Consider the following 27555-nt stretch of genomic DNA (forward strand, 5'->3'; position numbering starts at 1 on the left):
TTAACTCTGCTGATTTTGTTGAACTTGTAAAGACAAGTTGGGATAGGATATCTTAGACAATATAGCCTCCCCAGCATCCCTAAACATTCCCACATAGGCGAGGGCAGGGCTCCTCTCTGCTCCAGCCTCAAAACAGAAGCCTGGATGTAAATCCAGGATGTCCTGCTAAAAATGGGGCAATTGGAGGGTTTGGGGCTGTTAAAGTTTGTGGGTCGTAAATCCTTTGACCCATTGAGTCTGCTGCAACGGCCCTGCAATGTATTTGATTTATTGCCACTCCGACAAACTTCCAATGGCGCCCACACGCTTCCACGTGCGCGCTGCCACTCTTCTCAGTTGCCGGATGATAGCAGAGTTCACACGCAGCATAAAATGGCTTGTCTGTGTCGACGTGGTGTCGCCAATAACTCAGCTCGACACCAGTGCGTCTATTCTAACACTCTTTACAGTGGTGCCTCGCAAGACGAAAAGAATCCGTTCTGTGATTCTCTTCGTCTAGCGGTTTTTTCGTCTTGTGAAGCAAGCCCATTGACGGATTAGGGGATTAGCGTTATTAGCGCTATTAGCGGCTTTTAGCGGCCTATCGGATCAGCTGATAAGCGGCTTAGCGGCTTAGAAAAAGGGGGGGGGAAGAAAAAAAAACCCCGCAGGTTAATTGAACGAAGGGTTGCTGAGAAAGGGTTAACATAAGGATGCAGAAAAAGGGAGGTATGGGGAAGTCCGGGAAATAAGGTGCATGAAAATAAGTTTAAGAAATTATACATGTTTATTTGTTTGTATGTTTTGTATTGTTTTGTTTTATTATTTGTTTTATTATATATTTGGAAAATCAATAAAAATTATGATAAAAAAAAGAAAGAAAAAAACCCCGCAGGAACTCGCAAGACATTTTCGTCTTGCGAAGCAAGCCCATAGGAGATTCGTTTTGCGAAGCACCTCCAAAACGGAAAACTCTTTCGTCTAGCGAGTTTTCCGTCTTGCGAGGCATTCGTCTTGCGGGGCACCACTGTACTTAGAAGCATACAAAAACAGAAAAGAAAAACCTTCAGAATCTAGCTGCATGCTTGCAGCATTCTGTCTCTAACAAAAACAAAACTACCTTGCTCACATACTCAGACAGACTGCTCTCCAGAGAGAGCTCAGCCCCCACAGAGCACAGATCAAAGGAAAATGCCCGGGTTATGTGGGCAATGCACCCAGTTTATCAGAACGCTTCTGGAGTGTTAACTCTTGGCTGTCCAGAACCACAACAGGGGGTACTGAATACATGTCTGTTATTAAGAGGCCCAAATGTTATTAAGAGGCCTTTTACTCTTTTCATCTGGTTCACCAACTATGGCGGTTCCTTGACCACTGTAGTCCATATGTTGGTAACCTTGAGGCTGGACTACTGATGTGCACTCTATGTGGGGCTGCCCTTGGGTCTTGTTCAGAAGCTTCAGCTGGCACAGAATATGGAGGCCAGATTGTTGATGGGAGCTTCTGGTTGAGAACATGCGACGCCATCATTGAAACAGCTGCACTGGCTGCCCAGGTTCAAGGGTCTTGTATTGATTTACAAAGTCCTAACAGCTTGGGTCCAGGGTACCTCAGGGATTGCTTGAACCCTTATATCTCAGAGCTCTGTTGGTTATTCTGAGTTGGTGAGGCCCATTTGGCCACAATGAGAAACGGAGTCTTTTATGCCATTGGTCCAGTCCAGTGGAATAATCTACCAAGAGGGATTTAGTGGGCAACTTCTGTGCCTACTTTTAAATGCCTGATGAAAACTTTTCTATTCCTCTGCAGGCAACGAAGAAGACATCCTTCTGCAATAGTTAATTGATGTCTTATTTTAATTACCTTTAGGGTTTTTATTGGATGGGGTTGTTTTTTGTGTGTGTAAACCTCTCTGAGATTTTTCTGTGGCATAGCAATATGCAAAATATTTTTGTAGATAGATATCTGCCTCGCCCGCCCTCGGCTCCACCACCTCAGGACTGAAATTTCTGTCACACGGCAAAGAGTTAGGAGCGCACTGCGCATGCTCCTGTAGGAATTACACATGTGTGGCAGCTCCACACAAACAGGGTGGAATGACCGAGGTCTTCTGTTGCTGAGAGTCAGAGACAAAAAAAAAGGTGGGAAAAATTCACAGAATTTTCCAGAATGAACTGACAAGGAAAAGAAAGAAGACTGAATTTTCTGCTCAGCTCAGTTCTGCTTCCCTGCCCAACCTTGGTCTGACCTTACACTGTTTTTCCTTTAAGAAGTGAGGGGTGGTGACCACTGCTGGCCATTGCTATGCTGTGCACAGGCACCAGCTTTAGGGGGGCCCTGGTGCCTAGGCTCCCACAATTTTTTTGCTGGCGCTCAGCACCCACACCGCACGGCTCTGACGTGAATTCCAGTTTCTACTGGAAGTTGCATCGGGAGGCCGGATGTGACCTCCCAGGTGACATCTGAGGCCCTGCGAAGCCTCCGACGTGATTTCCAGTAGAAAAACAGAAGTTGTGTTGGAGGTCTTGGAAGCACTGCTGTGGCATGCTAATGTTACATCATGGGCGCCATTGGGCCCCCCCTTAATCTGGGGCCCAAGTTGGCACTCTTGAGGCTGTGGGCTTCCAATCGGAACACGTGGAACCCAAGAACGGGGTCTTGGATGATAGAATTCCTTCTCCATGATTGCAGTCATGGGATTTTTGTCTATCACATGATGGTGTATGTTTTGACTCCACAGAGTGGGAAGTGACGGAGACAGGATGTTTGTGTTACTGTGTTCTGTGAAGCGGGACTATTGTCCTTTGTTCTTTCTCTTTGCTGTCTGATGCTAGAGAGAGAGAGAGAGGGAGCCATGTTGCAGTGCTCTGTGTGTGTTTGTATGTAAATAAAGTAGATTAGCCAAAATGCTGAGTTGCTGAGGTCTGCCACGCAAGCTGCGAAGACTCTGTGGATCCCTAAGTGTGCCGGTGTCAGTTGGCATAGGTTGCTGTGATGTTCAGGCTGAAGAAAGCTTCTGAAGCTCCCGAATGATCGACCAGGAGGGAGAGAACATGCCAGTCAGGCATGTGTCTCTGCCAGGGTCCTACTCGAGTGTAGGATGAGCTCCTGACATTGACGTCCAGGCAGCCCAGGACCTCCATACACACTCCCCAGGCTTGCGCCCCAGGAAAGTCACTTTGGTGCAGCTAATGCAATGGTTTGACTTCACCCCCCCCCAGAGGCGCACTCCAATGTCTCTTGAGAGAGACGGGTGCCAACAATATATATTTAAATATACCATTCTTCATTAAAAATCACAATGCAGTTTAGAGCCCGTGAATGCCAATATAATAAAAAAAAAAACACCCCTGTGCATTAAACAGTAAATGCAGCAATAACCACAATAGCTAGACAATTCTCCATGGCTGTCTGGTGTGTGTGTGCTGGGCTTTGCGCTTTGAATGTAGAAGGAAAAGGTCAAACTTTGAGGTGCGTATGCTCAGGAAGGTTTGCTGTATGTTCAGAGGGCTTCCTAGATTCTTCTTTCTCACACACTGGTTGCTGTGGAGACGAGGCCTAGTTGGGAAGGACTGAATTTTAAACCCATAACTGCTTCCACCCTGCTTTTGAAATATGTATAAATGGCTTAACAAAAGTAAACAAATCTCCTAAGTGGTGAACAGAAAATCATTTAAAATAATTATAGGTAATACCCTCATAAAATCAGGAAAAAATAAAAAATAAAACATGTATGCAAAACTAAATTATATGTCTGAGTGGACTTGTAATAATAATAAAAAAGTATTCTAGCAGGCGTCTAAGATGGAAGAGTGACCATATGGATGGAAAAAACTATCGATTTCAGTTTCTCTGTTTCTCATTTTCCCAGTTGAATCCTCCACATTTCTGCATCAGTTTGCATTATTTTTTAATAAAAGCATTTTCATGGAAATTCACCCGCATTTTAGAACAAATTTCTCCTGATATCTTTGTATGTAATTGTGCATGATATGCATGTGTTTTGCAAGCAATTTCCCTAATGCAATGTATTTTACATGTTATATTCATTTTTATGCATACTTTTCACTCCTCCTGACATATACATTTATGGACACACTCTTTTGCTGGAGAACTGCATAAAAAAAATTCAGAAAAGTGTCAATTTCAAAGGATAGCTGTTCTTCGATTTGCAAAGTGCTTCAGAAAGTACAGATTTGGTAGGTTCCCATTGAGATCTGAACCAAACTAATTTTCTCTTCCATTCCTACCCAACACCTGCTTCTAGGGAGTTCCTAGAAGACGAACTCCTTTTTGTACCCTACTACAGCAGCAAGGATACTTATCGCAAAGCATTGGAAGACTCAAGATCTACCCACTCTGGAAGAATGGCAGATGAAGGTGATAGACTATATGACACTGGCCGAAATGACTGACAGAATTCGTGAACAGGGGAAGGAGACGGCGGACGAAGATTGGAAGAAATTTAAAATTTACCTTAAGAAATATTACAAAACTAATGAATGTTAAAATATTGAGGTTCTTAGTAAGAAAAGGAGATTACAGCGACAAAAGATTAAGTAAATGAAAAGAATAAATAAGGGACAAATTTGACAAAATTATGTTTAGGATTTGCTGAAATGATTAAGGAAATTGGGATGTAGAAAGGGGAGGTTTTGGGGAGTCAGAGAAGTGAGGTTTATGAAAAAAAGGAGAAGAAATTATACATGTTTGTTTTGTCTTTTTATTTGTTTGTATTGTTTATAAAAAATTTGTAAAATCAATAAAAATTTTTATATATATAAAAAATAGAAGACCAACTCCTTGCAATATTATTATTATTAATTAAATTTATATACCACCCCACCATCTGTATATCTTAGAGCGATTCACAAGATACTGAATGAACATTATATGGCCATGAAACCTGCATGTTCAGAGGCAGTCTATCTCCCAGTACAAAATGTTGGGATAAGCCTTAAAGGTAAAGGGACCCTTGACCATTAGGTCCAGTTGTGACTGACTCTGGGGTTGCGGCACTCATCTCGCTTTATTGGCCGAGGGAGCCGGCGTACAGCTTCCGGGTCATGTGGCCAGCATGACTAAGCTGCTTCTGGCGAACCAGAGCAGCACATGGAAACACCATTTACCTTCCCGCCGGAACAGTACCTATTTATCTACTTGCACTGGTGTGCTTTCAAACTGCTAGGTGGGCAGGAGCTGGGACTGAACAACGGGAGCTCACCCCGTTGCGGGGATTCAAACCGCCGACCTTCTGATCGGCAAGCCCTAGGCTCTGTGGTTTAACTCATAGCGTGACCCGCGTCCTTACTTTTGAATTTCAAGTCCGACAGCGGTTGAAAATATGAGAACTTGACTAAGGCTGCATAAACAATTACAGCACCCAGCCAAAAAAACTTGAGAACTGTACTCCATCCCTCACAGAGCTCTAGTTCCCAGAATCTATAATGAACTATAGTTTCTAGGATTTTTGGGGGGGGAACCTTTGGCCGTTCAGATGATGTTGGAAACCAGTTCCATCAGTCTTAACCAGCATGACCAATAGTTAGAATTGATGGGAGTTTGGGTCCTGCAACATCAGTTCACCATCCTCACAGGTTTCCCACCCCCAAATTAGGCAGACCTTGGTCTGACCCAGAAAGGCAATTTGTATGTGTATGTTGGCAGGCTTATATCCCACATATTTTGTTACATAGGATTTTATTCCACCGCTGAATTTTAATTGGCATTTAGTCAACCACGGCTGCTCTTCAATGCGCAGGTTTATTTATTTTTTTGCTATTTTCAGCGCTGTTTACCTCCTGCAGTCGGCTTTGTTACAGACGAGCAAGAGAAACTCAAAACATATTTATGAACGTGAGCTATATTTGTGGCAATCAAATTATTCTGTCTTTTAAAACGTATTTATACCTTTATCTAGTCTGCCTCTCAAGCTATTAAGTTAGTGTGTCATCAAAATTTCATGCGCTATGCATATTTATTGTTTCTTATATTTAAAAAGTTGGTCGCCATCCTGTTGTTTTTAAAAAAAACAGATTAAATTTTCATGAGTCCCCCCCCCCCCCGGAACTTTTGTTACCAAATTCTTTTACAGAAATCTGGTTTAAGTTTGCATAATGCAAATGGATTCCTGAACACCCATATTTCACTATCCTTATTCATTGAGACTTTAACCTGTAAGCACTTGAGGCAGGTAGTGTTTTTTTTATGCAAATGTTCAAGCTGAATAATGAGAGTCATGTTTATGAATGATGGGAGGGCTGGCGTAAAAACATAAAAGTGCTGCCACAAAATATTAAATATGGAGGTTTGGCTGTTTCGGAGATTATAAATCGTCAGCCTTATGAAATGCTACCTCCTTGCACTCTTTGAGTGGTTTGCAAAATGTAAGAAGGAAAAGAGTATAAAATAAGAGAGATCTGGTGGATCACAGCAAGGACCTTGCTTGTCCAGGAATGGGGAACCTGCTGTTGATTGCAGTATATTTACAATGCAGTCAAACCAACAATGCATGTTTGCTAGATAGGCACATGATAGGAGCTGAAGCTCACAGCATTTTCCTGTAAAATTGCTAGAGAGAACTCTGACAGGTAGGGGGGGAGTTGTTTAGTTGTTTAGTCGTGTCCGACTCTTTGTGACCCCATAGACCAGAGCACGCCAGGCACTCCTGTCTTCCACTGCCTCCCGCAGTTTGGTCAAGCTCATGTTGGTAGCTTCGAGAACACTGTCCAACCATCTCGTCCTCTGTCTTCCCTTTTCCTAGTACCCTCAATCTTTCCCAGCATCAGGGTCTTTTCCAGGGAGTCTTCTCTTCCTTCTCATGAGGTGGCCAAAGTATTGGAGCCTCAGCTTCAGGATCTGTCCTTCCAGTGAGCACTCAGGGCTGATTGCCTTCAAAATGGATAGGCTTGATCTTCTTGCAGTCCATGGGACTCTCAAGAATCTTCTCAAACACTCAAACTGTTTGTTTGGACAAACAGGCCAAACCTTACGCCAAAGAATAAACGGACATAAATCTGACATCAAGAATCACAAAACAGAGAAACCAGTAGGAGAACACTTCAATCTCCCAGGACATTCTATACAAGATCTCAAAGTAGCTGTTTTACTACAAAGGAATTTCAGAAATAGACTGGAAAGAGAAGCTGCTGAATTGCAACTCATTACCAAACTTAAAACCATGGAGAGACCTGGTCTGAACAAAGACATTGGATTCTTATCTCATTATACATGACTAAGCCATTTTTCACCTTCTCACCCCTTGCCTTTTCCTGTAAGACCTATTGCAGTCATTAAGAGTCCTCAACAGGCTCATCTCAGCTATCTGCCAATCTCCCATTCCCACCACCCTTCTGAGTAATACCCCTCCCCACCTTCTCACTATATAGAAGGATCTGGCAACTTCTGTTTCAGTGTATCTGAAGAAGTGTGCATGCACACGAAAGCTCATACCAAGAACTAACTTAGTTGGTCTTTAAGGTGCTACTGGAAGGAATTTCTTTATTTTCCCTTCCCTCTTGTTTGCCTTAGTGTCTTTTCCTTAGCTGAAGCAGTTTTTTGCTCCTCCTTTTCTTCTAATTTCTCTCCTTATTGCTTTAGTCTTCCTGTTTTCCCCCTTTGCAAGTTTGCTGTCATACCTCCCCCGCTCCCAGGCAGCCTCCTTTGTCTCTAGCGTCCCTTATCTCTCTCCCCGATTGGCAAACAATCAGCGGCTTTGTTTCAAAAAAAAAAAAAAAGGGGGGGGGAGCATGATCTGCTTTTTGCCCCTGCACAATTCAGCTCTGGGGACCACGCATTCGCTCCATAAGACGGACAGACATTCCCCCTTACTTTTTAGGAAGAAAAAAAGTGTCTTATGGAACGAAAAATACGGTAGCTTAGCTGCCGACTCTGTTTAGCTCGGGAGATTCCCTTTGGCTGGGAGGATGGGCCTTCACATGACTAAAGAGAGGGCCAAGTACAGGTGACTTGTTGCCTTAGGAGCTAATGGTTGCTGATCATCCTGGAAAGGTGCATGTCTTTCCCCACCTCCTTCCCTGGCTAGAGGTGATATCACTGAACGGTGTGCATAAGAGGCCAATAGATTGGCAGTCCCAGGACTGAGTCCTAAGGTAAGGTTACCAGATTTTTTTTTCAAAGAATCTGGGGACACTTCTTTTTTTTTTTTTTTGAAAAGAGAAAAAAAAATCATTTTGAAAAAATCATTTTTAAAGAAAATTAAGAAGTAATATCTTCTCTTCTGTGGTCTCCTCTGTCGTGCAGCCTTCCTCTGGGCCTGATCTCTTGGAGCGCTATCCGCTGTGGAATAGGCTCAGCCATGTGTCCTTGCCCTCCCGGTAATCTCCTACCTCTCTTCCTCAGTGGCGGCGGCAGCGCTGCAAGGTCAGGGCTCCCCTCTTTTTTCTCCTTCCTCGTTCTCTCTCTTCCTTCTCCTTCTCCCTGTGTCAGCTCTGGAGTTTTTACTGACCCTGGAGCTCCGCTTGGCAGTCGGCTGGGTGGCCAGGCGCTCTCACTCCCGGCTTGACTTGGGTCAGCGGTTCCCCCAGTTGGCACGCCAGGCGTCCCTGGTTCCCCCTCAGCAGCAGCAGTGGCAGTCTCAGCAGTCCGGAGTCAGCCTGGTAGTGCAGTTGGCTCTGGCTGGCTTCAGGAGCTGCTCGCTGCTGTGGTGCCCACCATTTTGGCTCTCCAGAAGTCCCCATATGATGTGTCTTGTGCCGTTGAACCAATCACACAACGTTCATTCCCTACTAAGAAATCTACAACACTTAAAATATAAATCCGGGGACATTAAATGAAATCTAGAGCAGCGCACGGAAACGCTGTTTACCTTCCCTCCAGAGTGGTACCTATTTATCTACTTGAACTTTTGTGCTTACAAACTGCTACGTGAGCAGGAGCTGGGACCGAGCAACGGGAGCTCACCCCATCATGCGGATTCGAACCACCGACCTTCCAATCAGAAGCCCTAGGCTCTGTGGTTTAGACCACAGTGCCACCAGCAATTTAGGATTTCACCAGGACATTATCACAAACCAAAATATGCTTGGGTGACTTTAAAATACTTGCATGGCCTCTGCTGATCCTGGCTGGTTTACTTTGTGCTGTCTTATTTCCTTCTTTAATATTATATATATGTCCAGGATGTTTTTGGTGCATTTTGTGCATTTCAATCACAGAGAAGTATCCTACAAAGTGTGACCAGCTGAGATGTTTCATGGCAAAACGGAGTCTTGTTGTAAATAAAAATATGCCCTTTTCCCTTATGGGGTATCCAAAGAGCCCATACAGAGTCCTTACATAGGTTCCCTATTGGTAGGAGAAAATAACAGAGGCCAACCAGAGAATATTGAGAAGCAAAGCAGCTAGTAAGCCTGATCTTTATTGATCTGTTGCAACAGGGTGCTCCCCTCACACGCAGGAGAGGAAGAGGACCCCCTTAAAATGCCATGCAAGGGCTTATAAAGACTTTTGAAATTCCCCTCTTCTAGATCAAGACCACCCCCAGAAACATTATGCATACATCACAGAAGGGGTGTAACCTAAGACCACCCCTCAGATACATCCCACCTACATCACAGAAATTTTAATGTTGTTTTTCTCCTGTCACAGTTTATCTCCTGTCTGGCAAGTTACTTGATTGGATTGCCTGGGGAGCCTGGCCATTCTTTTGTAGTGGTAAAATACTTATTTCCTGGGCCAGGTCACAGGCTCACACCTTATTCAAACAGACATATCCTTGAGACAGGATTTGTGAGGAAAGAGACAGTGGGGAGGCTTTTCCAGTTTAACCTTGCAGAGAAAGGATTTGGTCAGTTTAGGAATCAAAATGGTTCCAGGTTGATCTTCCTGTGTTGATCTATGTATGTGCAGTTATGAACATTACCACATATCTAAGACCATAAAATTCCTATCACAGTCTTAACTATAAACATATCCCAAGCCAGTCCTTTGCTGTCCCATGAAAGGGTTTAACATCCCTCTCTCCTGGAGGAAGAAGTTTGCATTCGCTGAGGTGCACAGATAAGATGCGATCAGGTGGTGACATTGAGCCTTTAACGGCTAGGAAACAATTAAAGGGGTGGGGTGTGTGGGGAAGCAAGATCTGGGCTTTTAGAATCTGATCATGGCGATAATGAGTCTGCTGAGGTTTGCACTGAAAATTCCTGAGTTGAAGTAAGTGCTTTTGGCTAGGACTTGTTATTGATTCACCCCTCCTGCTCCCCCCCCATAGGAGCAAATGCATCTATTGAGCCTGCTCAGTGTCACGAAACTTAGTGCCAAACCCTTAGCTTCCGCTAATTCCATCTGGAAAGCCAGATCAGATAGCAGGATTTTCAACATGGACCTCTCCGTATGGCTTGCATTAAACAGAAAGGCGGGCAAGGGTAAGGATGGTCGAAACACAACGTTCCAGCAGCACGACATTGCAAAGGGTGCTCATCAATGGTTCCTCTTCATCCTGGAGAAGAGTGACTAGTGGGGTGCCACAGGGTTCTGTCTTGGGCCCGGTCTTATTCAACATCTTTATCAACGACTTGGATGATGGACTCAAGGGCATCCTGATCAAATTTGCAGATGACACCAAACTGGGAGGGGTGGCCAACACCCCAGAGGACAGGATCACACTTCAAAACGACCTTGACAGATTAGAGAACTGGGCCAAAACAAACAAGATGAATTTTAACAGGGAGAAATGTAAAGTATTGCACTTAGGCAAAAAAAATGAGAGGCACAAATACAAGATGGGTGACACCTGGCTTGAGAGCAGTACATGTGAAAAGGATCTAGGAGTTTTGGCTGACCACAAACTTGACATGAGCCAACAGTGTGACGCGGCAGCTAAAAAAGCCAATGCAATTCTGGGCTGCATCAATAGGAGTATAGCATCTAGATCAAGGGAAGTAATAGTGCCACTGTATTCTGCTCTGGTCAGACCACACCTGGAGTACTGTGTCCAGTTCTGGGCACCACAGTTCAAGAAGGACACTGACAAACTGGAACGTGTCCAGAGGAGGGCAACCAAAATGGTCAAAGGCCTGGAAACGATGCCTTATGAGGAACGGCTAAGGGAGCTGGGCATGTTTAGCCTTGAGAAGAGGAGGTTAAGGGGTGATATGATAGCCATGTTCAAATATATAAAAGGATGTCACATAGAGGAGGGAGAAAGGTTGTTTTCTGCTGCTCCAGAGAAGCGGACACGGAGCAATGGATCCAAACTACAAGAAAGAAGATTCCACCTAAACATTAGGAAGAACTTCCTGACAGTAAGAGCTGTTTGACAGTGGAATTTGCTGCCAAGGAGTGTGGTGGAGTCTCCTCCTTTGGAGGTCTTTAAGCAGAGGCTTGACAACCATATGTCAGGAGTGCTCTGATGGTGTTTCCTGCTTGGCAGGGGGTTGGACTCGATGGCCCTTGTGGTCTCTTCCAACTCTATGATTCTATGATTCTATGATTCTAAAGAGAGTTTAGGGTAATGATTAAAACAGGGAGAGTCTGTCAACAAGCCAGCCAGTGGGTTGAAAACGTCACCTTCTTATAACTGAGGTGAGGAATGAGCAAGCCTAGTCTCCCCAACACCTCAGCAAATGTGTTGTCGTAAGATAAGTATTTAATCTATGAAAGGAGGGGTGAGAAGCCTCAGGCCTTGGGGGCCAAATGTGGCCTCTCTCTCCCTCCCCAGCCCCATCCTCTCCCCACAGGCCCTGCCCCTCACCGCCCCTCCTTTAACAAAATGGCTGGCGGGATTAGGAATGGTGGGAGTTGTAGTCTAATAGCATCTGGAGGGGACCAAACTTACCTTCCCACCAGCTCTGACAACCAGACCTTGGAAGGCTATGGACTCTCTTTCATTGGAGGTTTTTAAGCAGAGGTTGGATGGCCCTCTGTCAGGCATTCTTTAGCTGTGATCCCTGCGTAGTAGAAGATAGACTAGAAGATCGTTGGAGGTTCCCTTTCAGCTCTACAGTTGTAGGAGCTCTTTGTATCCACAGCTTTCAGTGCAATCAACTTGGCACACTGGCCTTCAATCTTCTCTGATACTCCAAACATTTTGGTTGGTCCTAATACAGTGGTACCTTGGGTTACAGACACTTCAGGTTACAGACTCCGCTAACCGAGAAATAGTACCTCGGGTTAAGAACTTTGCTTCAGGATGAGAAGAGAAATTGTGCGGTGGCAGCAGGAGGCCCTATTAGCTAAAGTGGAATCTCAGGTTAAGAACAGTTTCAGGTTAAGAACGGACCTCCGGAATGCATTAAGTTCTTAACCCGAGGTACCACTGTAAAGATATTTCCCCACCATGCCACTGACTTTCACTTGATACATTCTCTTCTAAGTGTCGTAAAAATGATCACATTTCTTCCAGCTTAAATTTAGATTATTTTCCCTGCCTTGCTGTTTATTTCTGCATTTACTTCTGTTTATTATTGTATTTATCAATGTGCATGCCTGTGATGTTCCTGCTTTTATTCTTGCCGCTTTTATCGCTGTTTTTATTATTATTATTGAAGATCTATTGTTTTCCTCTTGGGTTTGATGGTTTGATTCCCAATTTCTAGCTGCCTCAGAAGCATTTCATTATAATACTTAACACTTAACATTTGGTTAGCACTTTCAAAGCCTTTCACACGCACTGTCTGGTTTTAATCCCTACACTATCCCTGCATGGTAAATCAGAATCATTACTTGATGCTGAAAGGCAGAACATAATAAATCTTCTGAATCCATAAATCAGCCATTCAAAGAATCAATCAAATGGTCATGATTGTAGATTGCCTTTGTTCTGGAAGATGAGTATCTGGATGGGGAAAGCTTAGCTTTGGTACTGGCAACCTCTAGGTCAGAATCCTGCAATGTTTTGCATGGTGGGCTGCCTTGGACTGGTACCTGGCTGCCTGCACTATTGCAGATTTTAATATTGTACAGTTTGAAGTGACTGGATGCATAAGAACTGACTCCTTTTGGGAGAAATCCTTGTCCAGACCCATAAAAATATTACTCCCATTTATTCTTGCAGAACTATCTTCATAACAGAATTGAAATATCCAATATACACCCAAAACATCCGTTCAATGTCTTGTGCTGCCCAGCACAGGCTCAGCTCCTTAGAAATAAACAATAATTCCCAAAAAATCCAATGGGGGAAAAATCCTCTTTCCCCCATTCCAGCCTGCCTTAGCCTTCCTAAGGCTATGCAGCTCAGAGAAAGACTAAGAGCTGCCACCCTTTCAAGATGGCGGATTTGCAACTCAATACCTTTGTCACCTGATCTAAGGTTATAACACTCACATGTTAGCTAGCAGAAAACAATTAGTTAATCATCAACTCAGCAAGAGCTCAGAATCCACCTAGATAGTTACCGTGGAAAACCCCCAGTGTTAGCAATACACATTTAGCTAGGGGTGCAATATTTCATGTGAAAATCTGGCAAGGGAAAATTCAGACACGAAAGTCGTTGAGTGCTTTTTTTTCCTTTTCAAAATCTCACCCCCCCCAAATAGCTTTTGAACTATTTTTTAAATGAACATCTGCAAAATCTATACTACCAGACACTGCTTAACAGGGTTGAATACCGACTATGTCCAGAAAACTCCAGACATATGGCAACCCCACATTTAGCCATTTTCCATTTTGAGCCTTCATTAATATACACACATCTTTCATTTCTGTGTCAATTAAACCAATTATACTCAACACTGCCTGTCATTTTGTTTCTCAGCCCAATTCAAGGTGTGGCTTTGACTTACACAACCATGCATGGCTGAGAAACCCGCATTCTCAAAAATTAGCTTTCCCTGCAAATCTTTGGGGGAACTCCATAGCAGAGTGGTTGAGCTTCTTCTTTACATGCAGAAAGTTCCAGCTTCAGTTGTCAGCATGTAGGACTTGATGGTCTTACGGCTCTTTTTTGAACCAACTGTAGTATTTGTATTGCTTTTAAAGGCAGCCCCATGTATGACACATTGCAGTAGTCTAAGCAGGAGCTCACCAGGACATGGATTCAGTCTGGGAACTTCTGCATGCAAGGCAGGTGACCTGCTACCACTTTTGCTTCTGTCTTGTCTGGGTTGTATATTGTGATAGGAATTTTATGGTCTTAGATATATGGTAATGTTCATAAGCGTACCAACCAAGCACGTACATAGATCGGCACAGGAAGACCGACCTGGAACCATTTTGATTCCTAAACTGAGCAAATGTTTTCTCTGCAAGGTTAAAGTGGGAAACCTCCCATTGTCTCTTTCCTCACAAATCCTGTCTTAAGGGCACATTTAAGATATGAATAGGGTGTGAGCCTGTGACCTGGCCCAGGAACTAAGTCTTTATCATTACAAAAGACTGGCCAGGCTCCCCAGGCAATCCAATCAAGTGACCTGCCAGACAGGAGGTAAACAACGACAGGAGAAAAACAACATTCAAATTTCTGTTTAGACTGCCTTTTCTGTGATGTAGGTGTGATGTATCTGAGGGGTGGTCTTAGGTTACACCCCTTCTGTGATGTATGTATGATGTTTCTGGGGGGTGGTCTTGATCTGTTGTTGTTGTTTAGTCGTTTAGTCGTGTCCAACTCTTCGTGACCCCATGGACCAGAGCACGCCAGGCACTTCTGTCCTCCACTGCCTCCCGCAGTTTGATCAGACTCATGCTAGTAGCTTCAAGAACACCATCCAACCATCTCGTCCTCTGTCATCCCCTTCTCCTTGTGCCCTCCATCTTTCCCAACATCAGGGTCTTTTCCAGGGAGTCTTCTCTTCTCATGAGGTGGCCAAAGTATTGCAGCCTCAGCTTCACGATCTGTCCTTCCAGTGAGCGCTCAGGGCTGATTTCCTTCAGAATGGAGAGGTTTGATCTTCTTGCAGTCCATGGGACTCTCAAGAGTCTCCTCCAGCACCATAATTCAAAAGCATCAAATCTTCGGCGATCAGCCTTCTTTATGGTCCAGCTCTCACTTCCATACATCACTACTGGGAAAACCATGGCTTTTACTATACGGACCTTTGTTGGCAAGGTGATGTCTCTGCTTTTTAAGGGGGGTGGTCTTGATCTACAGGGGGGCAATTTCGAAAGTCTTTATAAGGCCTTGCGCGCCATTGTTCTGGGTTCCTCCTCCTCTCTTCTGCGTGTGAGGGGAGCACTCTGTTGCAACAGATCAATAAATATCAAGCTTACTAGCTGCTTTGCTTCTCAATATTCTTTGGTTGGCCTCTGTTATCTTCTCCTACCAACAGGGAACCTATGTAAGGACTCTATATGGGCTCTTGGATACCCCATAAGGGAAAAGGGCAATTTTTGTTTACAACAGATGAGCCTCAGTTGCTTCCCCTCATCCAGTCCATTACAGGCCCTGAATCAGGATGTCCACAGCCTGGCCTGCCTCTGATGAAAGAGACAGAGTGAGCTGTGTGCCACCTGCATACTGATAACACCTGTGCAAAGATATTCATAAACGTATCTTCTTCTGCCTGACCAGTTTTTCACAGCTGCAACGGCTTTAACCTTAACGATATGTCCTTTTTGGCCTCTGCCTTGTGGTCTGTAAAAGGCACTGCAATCGCAAAAGCGAGCAAGGCAGTCAGCCCCACCTTGTTTTAGCATCATCTAATGGAGAGTGAATTCTATATTCTATCAAGCAAGCTATTGTGGGAAGCTACTGGGGCTATGCATGCACTAGGTGGAGCTCTCTGGCTGCCTTTTTGAACAGCAGCAAAACGGCCATTAAAGAACCTGATTACTCGATTCAGCCAAAGATAAGCAATGAATACTGGGATGGGACACCGTGACTCCAAGTTACTCAATGAAGCATTGAGGGAGAGCAGGATCATTCCCATTCACATGCATTCTGTGTGCCTGTTGGCCGTGTCTGGACAGCTCGGTTGGAGTGTGGTGCTAATAACAACAACAACAACAACAACAACAACAACAACAACAATTTATATCCTGCCCTCAACAACAACAATTTATATCCTGCCCTCCCCACCCGAAGCTGGGCTCAGAGAGGCTAACAACAGTAAAATACTACAACATTATAAAATCAGTTCATTATAAAATCAGTTCAAATCAAATTAGTGGCAACCATTGGGCTAGAGTTCTGTGAGGATTGCCAAAGGAGAGGGTCAGGCTGTGCCTTGGCCAAAGGTCTGGTGGAACAGCTCTGTCTTGCAGGCCCTGAGGAAAGATGTCAAGTCCTGCAGGGCCCTAGTCTCTTGTGACAGAGTGTTCCACCAGATCGGGGCCACGGCCAAAAAAGCCCTGGCTCTGGTTGAGGCCAGACTAACCTCCCTGTGGCCCGGGATCTCCAATGTGTTTTTGTTTGAAGATCGTAAGGTCCTCCGTGGGACATACCAGGAGAGGCGGTCCCGTAGGTATGAGGATCCTAGGCCATAAAGGGCTTTAAAGGTTAAAACCAGCACCTTAATGTTAGAAAAATGTTGGAACAAAATTACTTGGCTTCAGCAAAAATGTTTAAAGAATTAGGTAAGAATATTATGGTTGTGAGAAGTCAGTAAAAATAAGATTTAAGTTTTAAGTTTTTAAGGTTTTCTATAAGATAAGATGAAAATAGATTAAGGTAATGTAATGACAGAATACTATGAAATATGGAAAGGATCTGCTGTGAAAATTATTAACCAGGATACAAAAAAAGAGAGGAGGAGGAGATCAAAGAAAGAAGGTAATGAGAGCTGAGGATTTGAGAATGATGGATTTATTTTTGTCTGTTTGCGGTGTATTTTTTTTTCTTAAATGTGTATTGTTTGATGTGGTTTGTTTTTTCTTTTTTCTCTCTTTTCTTTTTCTGCTTTGTATTTTCTCTGTAAATTCAAAAATTTTCAATAAATATCTTTTTTTTTTTATTAAAAAAGGTTAAAACCAGCACCTTAAACCTGATCCTGTACTCCACCGGGAGCCAGTGCAGCTTGTATAGCACCGGGTGAATGTGATCCCGCACGGAGGACTCCGTAAGGAGTCTCGCCGTGGCATTCTGCACCCGCTGGAGTTTCTGGGTCAGTCTCAAGGGCAGCCCCACGTAGAGTAATGCCATGGTTGCAGGTTTGATCCCCGTATGGGATAGCTGCATATTCCCGCATTGCAGGGGGTTGGAATAGATGGTCCTTAGGGTCCCTTCCACCTCTACAATTCTTTAATTCTATGTCCCTAGCTTTATATTGTGCAAAGAGAAGCGGACACGGAGCAATGGATCCAAACTACAAGAAAGAAGATTCCACCTAAACATTAGGAAGAACTTCCTGACAGTAAGAGCTGTTCAACAGTGGAATTTGCTGCCAAGGAGTGTGGTGGAGTCTCCTACTTTGGAGGTCTTTAAGCAGAGGCTTGACAACCATATGTCAGGAGTGCTCTGATGGTGTTTCCTGCTTGGCAGGGGGTTGGACTCAGTGGCCCTTGTGGTCTCTTCCAACTCTATGATTCTATGATTCTATGATTCTAAAAGGGGACCTGCATGTGTACAGGGTCTGCGTGTGTAGGCCTCCTCCATTTGAGTCCTAGATCAGGGTTCCACCTTGTTTGAAGGAACTCTGTGAAGGAACTTAATACCTTTGTGGGCAGTAGGCCCCTTTTGCACAGGGTGCAACCTGGCGGCATGACTAGCTGCTGCAAGCAGTGTGGTGTAGTGGTTAGAGTGTTAGGCTAAGACCCAGGAGATGGGGGTTCTGGTGCCATGAAGCTCATTTGGGTCACCTTGGGCCACTTGCTGTCTCTCGGCCTAAGATTCCTCACCAGGTGGGGCTTGAAATGGGGAAGAGAGGGGGAGAGACGTGTAGGCCACCTTGAGTTCCTCTGAAGAAAGCTGGGGTAGAAATAGAATGAAGAATAAGTAAGCAAATCAACATTTGGGGGATGTGTGCCCACTGGGCATCATCTTATTCTTTCCTAAATTGCCACCAAACGCCATCATCACCATCATTCCTGCCGTGCAGGGACTTGGACTGAAGGGTCTCTTTAGCCTGGAAATGAGGAGACTGAGAGGGGTATGATAGCCTTCAAATATCTCAAGGGCTACCATATGGGAGATAGAGCTAGCTTGCTTTCTCCTCCTCCGGAGGGCCAATGGCTTCAAGTTAGAAGAAAGGAGATTCCAGCTAAACATCAGGAAGAACTTTATGGCAGTAAGAGCTGTTCAACAATGGACTCCCTCAGCACGTTGTAGAGTTTTTTAAGTAGAGGTTGGATGGCCATCTGTCAGAGATGATCTACGTTAGAGGTTTTTGCATAGCAGGGGGTGACGCTTAGGATCTCTTCCAACTCCACAGTTCTATGAACACTGTTGTGTATTGAGTCAAGGGATTTTATATCTGTATTATGATTGTCTGTATTTGCATTAGGGTAAAGTAACTGCCTTTTGGTTCCAGAGGGTACAGCTACTATTGGTTCATTTAAGCTGCTGTATTTGGATCCTCTGTCTTATTGGTTCCCTCCAAAAGGCAGGACTGTGATTGCCTGATATTGTTCCCTCCAAAATGTATCCTTTCTTGCTAGTCCCCTGTCCCTATAAATGTAGCTTTCCTCTCCCCAGACCTTAGTCTTGTTGCTTTAATAAAGAAGTGTTACTAGAGAACTGTCTCCAGCATGTTATATCAAGAGAGCTGAAATCACAAACCCCACGTCACAACAACTACTATACAGTGGCACCTCTGGTTGCGAACAGGATCTGTTCCAGAGCCCCATTCGCAACATGAGCAGAACACAAACCGCTTCTGCACGGGTCGCGATTCACCGCTTCTGTGCATGCGCGTGACGTCATTTTGCACGTCTGCGCATGCGTGAGCGGTGAAACCCGGAAGTAACCCTTTCTGGTACTTCCGGGTCTCCGCAGGATGTATCCTGAAAGAACGTAACATGAAGTGGACGTAACATGAGGTATGACTGTAATCATTTATGAATCGCTTCCTCTGAGGCACCCTGACTTACAATAGAATAAAAACATGTGCAGAGCAATTGCATATATCAAAACAGCTAGAACATTTGCTTATACAGTGGTACCTTGGGTTACAGACACTTCAGGTTACAGACACTTCAGGTTACAGAAACTAACCCAGAAATAATACCTCAGGTTAAGAACTTTGCTTCAGGATGAGAACAGAAATTGCATGGCAGCAGTGGGAGACCCCATCAGCTAAAGTGGTACCTCAGGTTAAGAACAGTTTCAGGTTAAGAACGGACCTCCAGAATGAATTAAGTTCTTAACCCGAGGTACCACAGTATAGAAATAACTACACATGTATAATAACATGATTCAAGCTAACAGCACATGTATAGGATCAGCTCAAATCTAATCCAGATACCAAGGGGATCTCCACTTAGAAAGCTTGTTGAAAAGGGGGTGTCTTTGGCAGGTGCTGAGAAGACAACAGAGAAGGTGTTTGTCTGATATGTAATGGAAAGGGGTAGGGCCTGATTCCAATATTATCACAGAATTGTAGAGTTGGAAGGGACCCCAAGAGTTATCTAGTCCAACCCCCTGCAATGCAGGAATGAACCTCCTGATAGGATGGGGTTTGCAGGATGCCCTTGCCTGCAGAATGCAGTGACGGTTGGGTATATAGGTCATGAGCCAATCTTCTAGGTGTCCTTCTCCCAACCTCCATAGAGCTTTGTGCATCAGTATCAGCACTTGAACGTAGCCTGGTAGCTAATTCACAGAAGCATGTTGGAGCAAGCATGTAAATGAGTCTGAAATCATGGTTGGCAGGGCAGACAAAATGGCAGATCTCGTGAAAGTACAAAATGATTGATGGGGTGGCGGTGGTGCTACAGTTCTGGCTTCTGAGCATTCCACATTTGCTTCAGATGCCTTCTGTTTTCTCACCATGCATTTAAAAAGCCAATTTCAAATGGCACAGTCTGCAAGTCGGCCTCTTCTGTTTACCACCTCATTCTGAGTAATATGCTGATTGGGAAATGAATTAGGATTCTGGAAAGGTGGGTGCGATAATCTCTAGCAGATGATCATCTGATTAATCCAGTGAACTAGAAATGAAACTGGAGCCAATGCTGGAAAGCTGCGGTTGTCTCTACAGAAAGCCTTTTGGGTTTATTTTCCCTTGTGACATTCCATGGTATCTGATTAAGTTAGTATTTATTGGAATGTTGCTTGAATCAATTTCTTCTTCTTCTTCTTCTTCCCCAATGAATGAAACAACAATAAAAATAAAATATGCTATTGTAAACCTGGGGTGTGGTGCTCCTAGAAATCAGGTCATGTGAACCCCTAAAAGTGCTGACAAATCTGTTCATTAAATATATTTGCAGGCTCTGGAAACCAGTATTCTATAGTGGCTAGATCAGGCTTTCCCAAACTTGGGTCTCCAGCTGCTTTTGGACTACAGTTCCCATCATCCTTGATTACTGGTCCTGGATGATGGGAGTTGTAGTCCAAAAACAGCTGGAGACCCAAGTTTGGCAAACCCTGGGCTAGATAGAGCAACCTTTCCCAACATGGCACAGATGTTTGGGACGACAACCTATCAGCCAGCACAGTTATTTGCATACTAAAAAGCCTTTAGCGCTGATGAGTCACTGCTTTTCTGCTATTGGCTGAGAGCAGAATTAAAAGGGTGGTTCCATTTGACACTTAGACTGGGTTCACACCAGACCAGGAGTCATCAAACTTTTTCAGCAGGGGGCCGGTCCACTGTCCCTCAGAACTTGTGGGGGGCTGGGCTACTTTTTGGGTGAAAAATGAACGAATTCCTATGCCCCACAAATAACCCAGAGGTAAAGGTAAAGGGGCCCTTGACCATTAGGTCCAGTCGCAGACGACTCTGGGGTTGCGGTGCTCATCTCGCTTTATTGGTCGAGGGAGCCGATGTACAGCTTCCGGGTCATGTGGCCAGCTTGACTAAGCCGCTTCTGGCGAACCAGAGCAGTGCATGGAAATGCCGTTTACCTTCCCACCGGAGTGGTACCTATTTATCTACTTGCACTTTGTGCTTTCGAACTGCTAGGTTGGAAGGAGCAGGGACTGAGCAACGGGAACCCACCCTGTCACAGGGATTCATTTTAAATAAAAGGGCACATTCTACTCATGTAGAAACATGCTGATTCCCGGACTACCCGTGGGCCGAATTTCATAGGCAATTGGGCCTACCCATGCACCAGACCTTTAAGGCACCGCCTCCTTCTCCCAAAGAATCCTGGGAACTGTAGTTTTGTTAAGGATGCTGGGAATGGTAGGTCTGTGATAGGTAAACTACAGCTCCCAGAATTCTTGGAGTTGGTATGTGCTTTGAATGTGTTTTAAATGTGGTGCAACTTTCCCCATCCAAAGGTAGGAACATTCACTCAGAAGGAAGCCTCATTTAGCTTTTGCTTCTTCCTGCAAAATATCCCTTTAATTGGTATAATCATCCTTGCCCCTTTCTTTTTAAAACAGCTAATTAGTTTCTGTTCATAGCCCTGGCCACGCCATTCTTGAATTGCCCCTAATTAGTCAGTTTGTCTTCTCCTATTTTATTTATTAAGATTGCAATTGCAAACGGAGACTGGCCCCTCCCCCAGGACAAGAACTGACTAATTAAAGGCAATTCAGGATTGCTAAAGGCAGGGTGATTGAACAGGAAGCAACTCATTAGGCTGTGTCTGTACTGAATGCGAATTTGTCTTTTACGTATATGACGTTACTGTTTTTGTTATGAAATTGTTTTTAAAACAACATATGAAATCATTTTGTATATTTTTTCATTGTTGATGTTTTCTTATTGTTAAATCACTCAGAGATGTTTTGTAGGAAGCAATAAGCAAGCAAAATACAATTAGCCTGTTGAAAGCGAAGGAGCAAGCAGAAGGCTATTAATCAGAGTGGGTGTGGCTGAACTTTTTTGACCCCACCCCCAGGGGCGGCAGGCCACTGGTGCGTGTGGCTACAAGTGGGCGCGGCCACCTTGGGCACTCTCTGAACATGGAGGCACAAAGTACCCACTCCCTCGATTCATCAAGTGGTTGATCGAATGATCAGGAGGAGGCTATTCACATTCCTATCAGGGTGTTGGAATCTGTCAACCCTGCAGCTACTTAAAAAAAAAATACTTTCCCTGCCACTGCTAATATTGGGGGTTTTTGGAGGGCCAAGGAAAATTGAGGAGTTGGATCAGGATCCTGAACTGGCAGCTAGCCATTCATGAATTCAGATGCCTGTTTTGGAATTCTTCTTTTAAAAAAGATACAGTGGTGCCCCGCAAGACGAATGCCTCGCAAGACGAAGACTCGCTAGACGAAAGAGTTTTCCGTTTTGGAGGTGCTTCGCAAAACGAATTTCCTATGGGCTTGCGAGTTCCTGCTGGTTTCCCCCCCTTCCCCCCTTTTTCTAAGCCGCTAAGCCGCTTATCAGCTGATCCGATTAGCAGATAAGCCGCCAAAAGCCGCCAAAAGCCGCTAATAGCGCTAATAGCGCTAATCTGCTAATCCGTCAATGGGCTTGCTTCGCAAGACGAAAAAACCGCTAGACAAAGAGAATCACAGAACGGATTCTTTTCGTCTTGCGAGGCACCACTGTACTTTGACGTTATGACTGGAGTTGGAATTGAGGGTTTTGATATGTTTCAATGCTGTCATGACATTATGATTTGTTAACCACACTGAGGTGACTTCCAGATGATCACCAGTGTCGAAGCAATGATTCTTCAACATCAACTTCATTGGACTGGTCTTGTTGTGCGGATGCCTGATTATCGTCTTCCAAAGCAACTACTCTATTCAAACTTAAAAGTGGAAAGCGTAATGCTGGTGGTCAGCAAAAGAGGTTTAAAGACTCACTCAAGGGAAATATTAAAAAATGTAGTATAAACACTGGGAAACACTGGCCTGCGAGCGTTCCAACTGGAGAACAGCCTTTACCAAAGGTGTCATGGACTTTGAAGACACTCGAACTCAGGACGCAAGGGAGAAATGTGCTCAGAGGAAGGCACGCTTGGCAAATCCACACCGTGATCAACTCCCACCCGGTAACCAATGTCCCCACTGTGGAAGGACGTGTGGATCCACAGTCGCTTATGGGCTCATTGTTAAAACCATGGTTATGGAAGACAATCTTACTTGGCTATGAGTGATCGCCGAAGAAGAAGAAGAGGAAGAAGAAGGCTTCCAGACGGTCTTTTTAGTGAGCATTCATTCTGATTTGTTTGCACAAAGTTTTTTTTTTGGAAAATATTGAGCATTTCCTTCTGATTTGCTAGTGGGGAGGTTGTCTGACATTGCATCTAGCAATTGCGAGCCCACATTTTCAAGGCTATTTTCCCATTGTTTTCCTTACAACAATGAGGGGTTTTTTGGGAAGCTGGTTGGGTGTGCAAGGACACCAAATGCACGTTAACTGCACAACCTGAATTTGCTGGTATGTGATCGAATCGCACCCACAGAACAGCAACGGTCTGGGAGCAACCCAAGTGTATTTCGAAAATTGAGAGCCATGTAAGTTTTAAAAACGAAATGTGCCAACTCCCTGGAAAAGGCTCTGTGCAATGTGTTTTTGGACTGAGAGGTGGAAGAACAAGCAGGGTTGGTGATCCTGTTGTCTTTTGACATTAGATAAGCACTCCCCATAGATCTTCCCTGAAGCACCTGTTGGAGGGTGTTTTTTGTGTTTTTTAAAAGATATTTATTAAAGTTTTTAAAGTATAACAGTAAAAATGAAAAATAAAAAGAAACATACAAAATAAAAACAGTTAAAAAACACATTGATTTTCCATAACATATCTTCCTTACACTTATTTCCCCAGACCTCCTAGTACCTCCCTTTTTTGTATTCCACTTCAGTTTGTTAGTTCAGCAAATCCTTACCATTAAGCTTTTACCCTTTTGTAAACCTTTTTTCCTATCTCTTAAAGCATTACAGCTGGAAACCACTTAATTTCTATCCAACATCCTTCTAGCATTCATTAATTTTACAATATTTCTGTAAATAGTCTTTAAATTTCTTCCAGTCTTCTTTCACCGACTCTTCTCCCTGGTCTCGAATTCTGCCAGTCATTTCTGCCAATTCCATGTAATCAATCACCTTCATCTGCCATTCTTCTAGAGTGGGTAGCTCTTGTGTCTTCCAATACTTTGCAATGAGTATTCTTGCTGCTGTTGTAGCATGCATAAAAAAAGTTCTGGCTTCTTTGGCACCAATTGGCCGACAATGCCCAGGAGAAAGGCCTCTGGTTTCTTCAAGAAGGTATATTTAAATACCTTTTTCAATTCATTATATATCATTTGCCAGAAAGCCTTAATCCTTTGGGCACGTCCACCAAAGGTGAAAGAATGTACCTTCAGTTTCTTTACATTCCCAACATTTATTATCGGGCAAATGATAGATTTTAGCTAGCTTGACTGGGGTCATGTACCACCTGCATATCATTTTCATAATATTCTCTCTTAGGGCATTACATGCCGTAAACTTCATACCTGTGGTCCATAACTGTTCCCAGTCAGCAAACATAATATTATGTCCAACATCTTGTGCCCATTTAATCATAGCAGATTTCACCGTTTCATCCTGAGTATTCCATTTCAACAGCAAGTTATACATTCTTGACAGATTCTTAGTTTTGGGTTCTAACAGTTCTGTTTCTAATTTTGACTTTTACACCTGGAAGCCAATTTTCTTATCCAAATTATATACCTCCATTATCTGATAGTAATGAAGCCAATCTTGTTCTTTAATTTGTTCTTTAATTTTTCGAAACTCTGCAATTTTAATTTGTCTTCTTCTTGTTCCAAAATTTCCCAACATGTCGGCCATTTGGCCTCCATATTGAGCCTTTTCAGAGCTTTTGCTTCCATTGGTGACAGCCACCTTGGGGTTTTATTTTCCAATAAGTCTTTGTATCTTATCCAGACATTAAACAATGCTTTCCTGACAATATGGTTTTTGAATGCTTTGTGTGCTTTGACCTTATCATACCATAAATATGCATGCCATCCAAATACATTGTTAAATCCTTCTAAATTCAAAATGTCTGTGTTTTCAAGAAGTAGCCATTCTTTCAACCAGCAAAAGGCTGCTGATTCATAGTAAAGTTTAAGGTCTGGCAGGGCAAATCCACCCCTTTCCTTTGCATCTGTTAGTATCTTAAATTTTATTCTGGGCTTCTTGCCCTGCCAGACAAATCTAGAAATATCTCTCTGCCACTTCTTAAAACAGTCCATCTTGTCCACAATTTGCAGTGTCTGAAATAAAAACAACATTCTCAGCAATACATTCATTTTTATCACAGCAATGCAGCCCAACAGTAAAAGTTTCAAATTTGACCAAATTTCTAAGTCTTTTTTCACTTCCGTCCAACATTTTTCATAATTATCTTTAAATAAGTTCCCATTTTTGGCTGTCATATTAATCCCCAAGTATTTCACTTTCTTTACCACAGTCAATCCTGTCTCATTCTGAAACCTATCTCTTTCAATTGGTGTTAAATTTTTCTCTAAAACCTTAGTTTTTAACTTGTTCAATTTAAAACCTGCCACTTGACCAAATTCTTGAATTAATTCTAAAACCCTTTTAGTACTAGATTCTGGCTCCTGTAACGTCAATACTAAGTCATCTGCAAATGCCCTCAATTTGTACTGTTTGGCTCCGACCTGTATACCTTTAACCAACCGGTCCCTTCTAATCATGTTTAGCAGAACCTCCAGGACCGGGTGTTTTGTGACTGTATGTGTAGAAAATATTCTTCACAACCCTTAGATATAGCTGTGAATTTCCAGTCTTCTGGGGGAAGGGCCTCTCTCTCTGGATTTAAAAAAAGAATCGCTTTAGCTTTCCTGACCAACAGGTGAATAATTATTTGCCGTGTAGGTCAGACTGGCATGGTTCACAATGTTACGATACCCTGCCCTGGGAAATAAAGGGTTGCGTAGTCACTGCTAAACTGTCCGTTGTGACTGTGGAAGGAACCAGCTGTGCTTAAGTATACCCCTGGAAGAAAAGAATGCATCAGTTCCCCACTGGCCTATAGACTTAAGGAGCAATTGCAAAAGGCAGAAATGCCGGTTAAATCCATCCACCTGGTGCTGGCTTGCAGTGGCATGCGGTGAATTCTTTTGTAGAGGAACAGTTAGGGCCAGAGGCACCAGCTTGCGAGGGCAATGGGGGCAATGTTGCCGCGCCTATGACGTCCTGATGTCCTGATGTTGTCCGCATGAGCATCCGGCTTCCCTCCCTCAGCTGGGCAGGAACTTCCTAGATTTTGTGAAGGCGGCATCAACATTTAGAGGACTAGCCTAGTCCCCCATGTCCGCTGACCACACGCCCTGCTGTCTTGCTGGCTTGCAGTCTTCGCATCTGGAAAAGTTGGTTCTGCAGTTCTGTCTCTTTGTCACACTCTAATGCAGCCTACATCTATATTGGTATTAGATTTGAATTTGTGTGTGTGTGTATGTGATACCTCCCCCCCACCACTTCCTCCCAGTTCGCATACAGTTTCAGAAAGGGTGACTTTAGGTATGCTCAGACTTTAGGGGGAACCAAGCCAAATTCCTCTTCCTTGCTTGTACAATCTGGTCCAATCCAACTATCATACGCAACGGCAAGTGTAACTAACTGTCAGGTATGATTGGAATCGCATCCTTAGCACCTGGAGGAACAAAACCACACGCTATAAATAAGTCAGGAAAAAAAATGCTATGTAAAATCGCAAAGAAAAGTTTTCTGCTCTACAGCACCATCTGGTGTTGCATGTCTATAACGCATTAAAGATGTGCTCTGTGTGTGTGTGTGTGTGTTTGTTTGTTTGTTTGTGTGTGTGTGTGTGAAAACCCCGATGTATGGCAGCCCTGCAGAAGGGCCCAGAGAAGTCTCTTCCACTCCAGCCCTTTTAGCCGAGAATTTTTGGATGTACAGTGGTTACCTCGGGTTACATACGCTTCAGGTTACATACGCTTCAGGTTACAGACTCCGCTAACCCAGAAATAGTACCTTGGGTTAAGAACTTTGCTTCAGGATGAGAACAGAAATCGTGCTGCGGCGGCGCAGCGGCAGCAGGAGGCCCCATTAGCTAAAGTGGCGCTTCAGGTTAAGAACAGTTTCGGGTTAAGAACGGACCTCCGGAACGAATTAAGTACTTAACCTGAGGTACCACTATCAAAATAAAAAAATTCCTTCCAGTAGCACCTTAAAGACCAACTAAGTTAGTTCTTGGTATGAGCTTTCGTGTGCATGCACACTTCTTCAGATACACATCTGAAGAATACACATGAGTGTATCTGAAGAAGTGTGCATGCACACGAAAGCTCATACCAAGAACTAACTTAGTTGGTCTTTAAGGTGCTACTGGAAGGTCAGTGTATCTGAAGAAGTGTGCATGCACACGAAAGCTCATACCAAGAACTAACTTAGTTGGTCTTTAAGGTGCTACTGGAAGGAATTTTTTTATTTTGACTATGGCAGACCAACACGGCTACCTATCTGTAACTGAGGTACCACTGTAACTGTAACCTGAGACACTGCATGACAAGCACATACCCTTGCATTCAGCAGAGGCCCCTCCTCTTTAGTGAATCCTTCGTTCACCAGGATGCCCATACCTTCCAACATTTGGGTGTGGGGGGAGATCCAAATCGGGACGCTCATTCTTTTGGTCAGCT

General features: G+C 43.8%; 1 long non-coding RNA gene across 1 annotated transcript in view; it reads right to left on the reverse strand.

The window, feature by feature from the left end:
• Positions 1-6594: 6594 nt before the first annotated feature.
• LOC309529737 overlaps positions 6595-27555 on the reverse strand; it is a 903093-nt gene continuing 882132 nt past the window's right edge. Inside the window, exon 4 of the long non-coding RNA XR_014218394.1 lies at positions 6595-6679. This is a non-coding gene — a long non-coding RNA (uncharacterized lncRNA). The remainder of the gene's footprint in view (positions 6680-27555) is intronic.

This window comes from Podarcis vaucheri (genome assembly GCF_965113315.1).
Source record: "Podarcis vaucheri genome assembly, chromosome: 3".
Taxonomy (NCBI): domain Eukaryota; kingdom Metazoa; phylum Chordata; class Lepidosauria; order Squamata; family Lacertidae; genus Podarcis; species Podarcis vaucheri.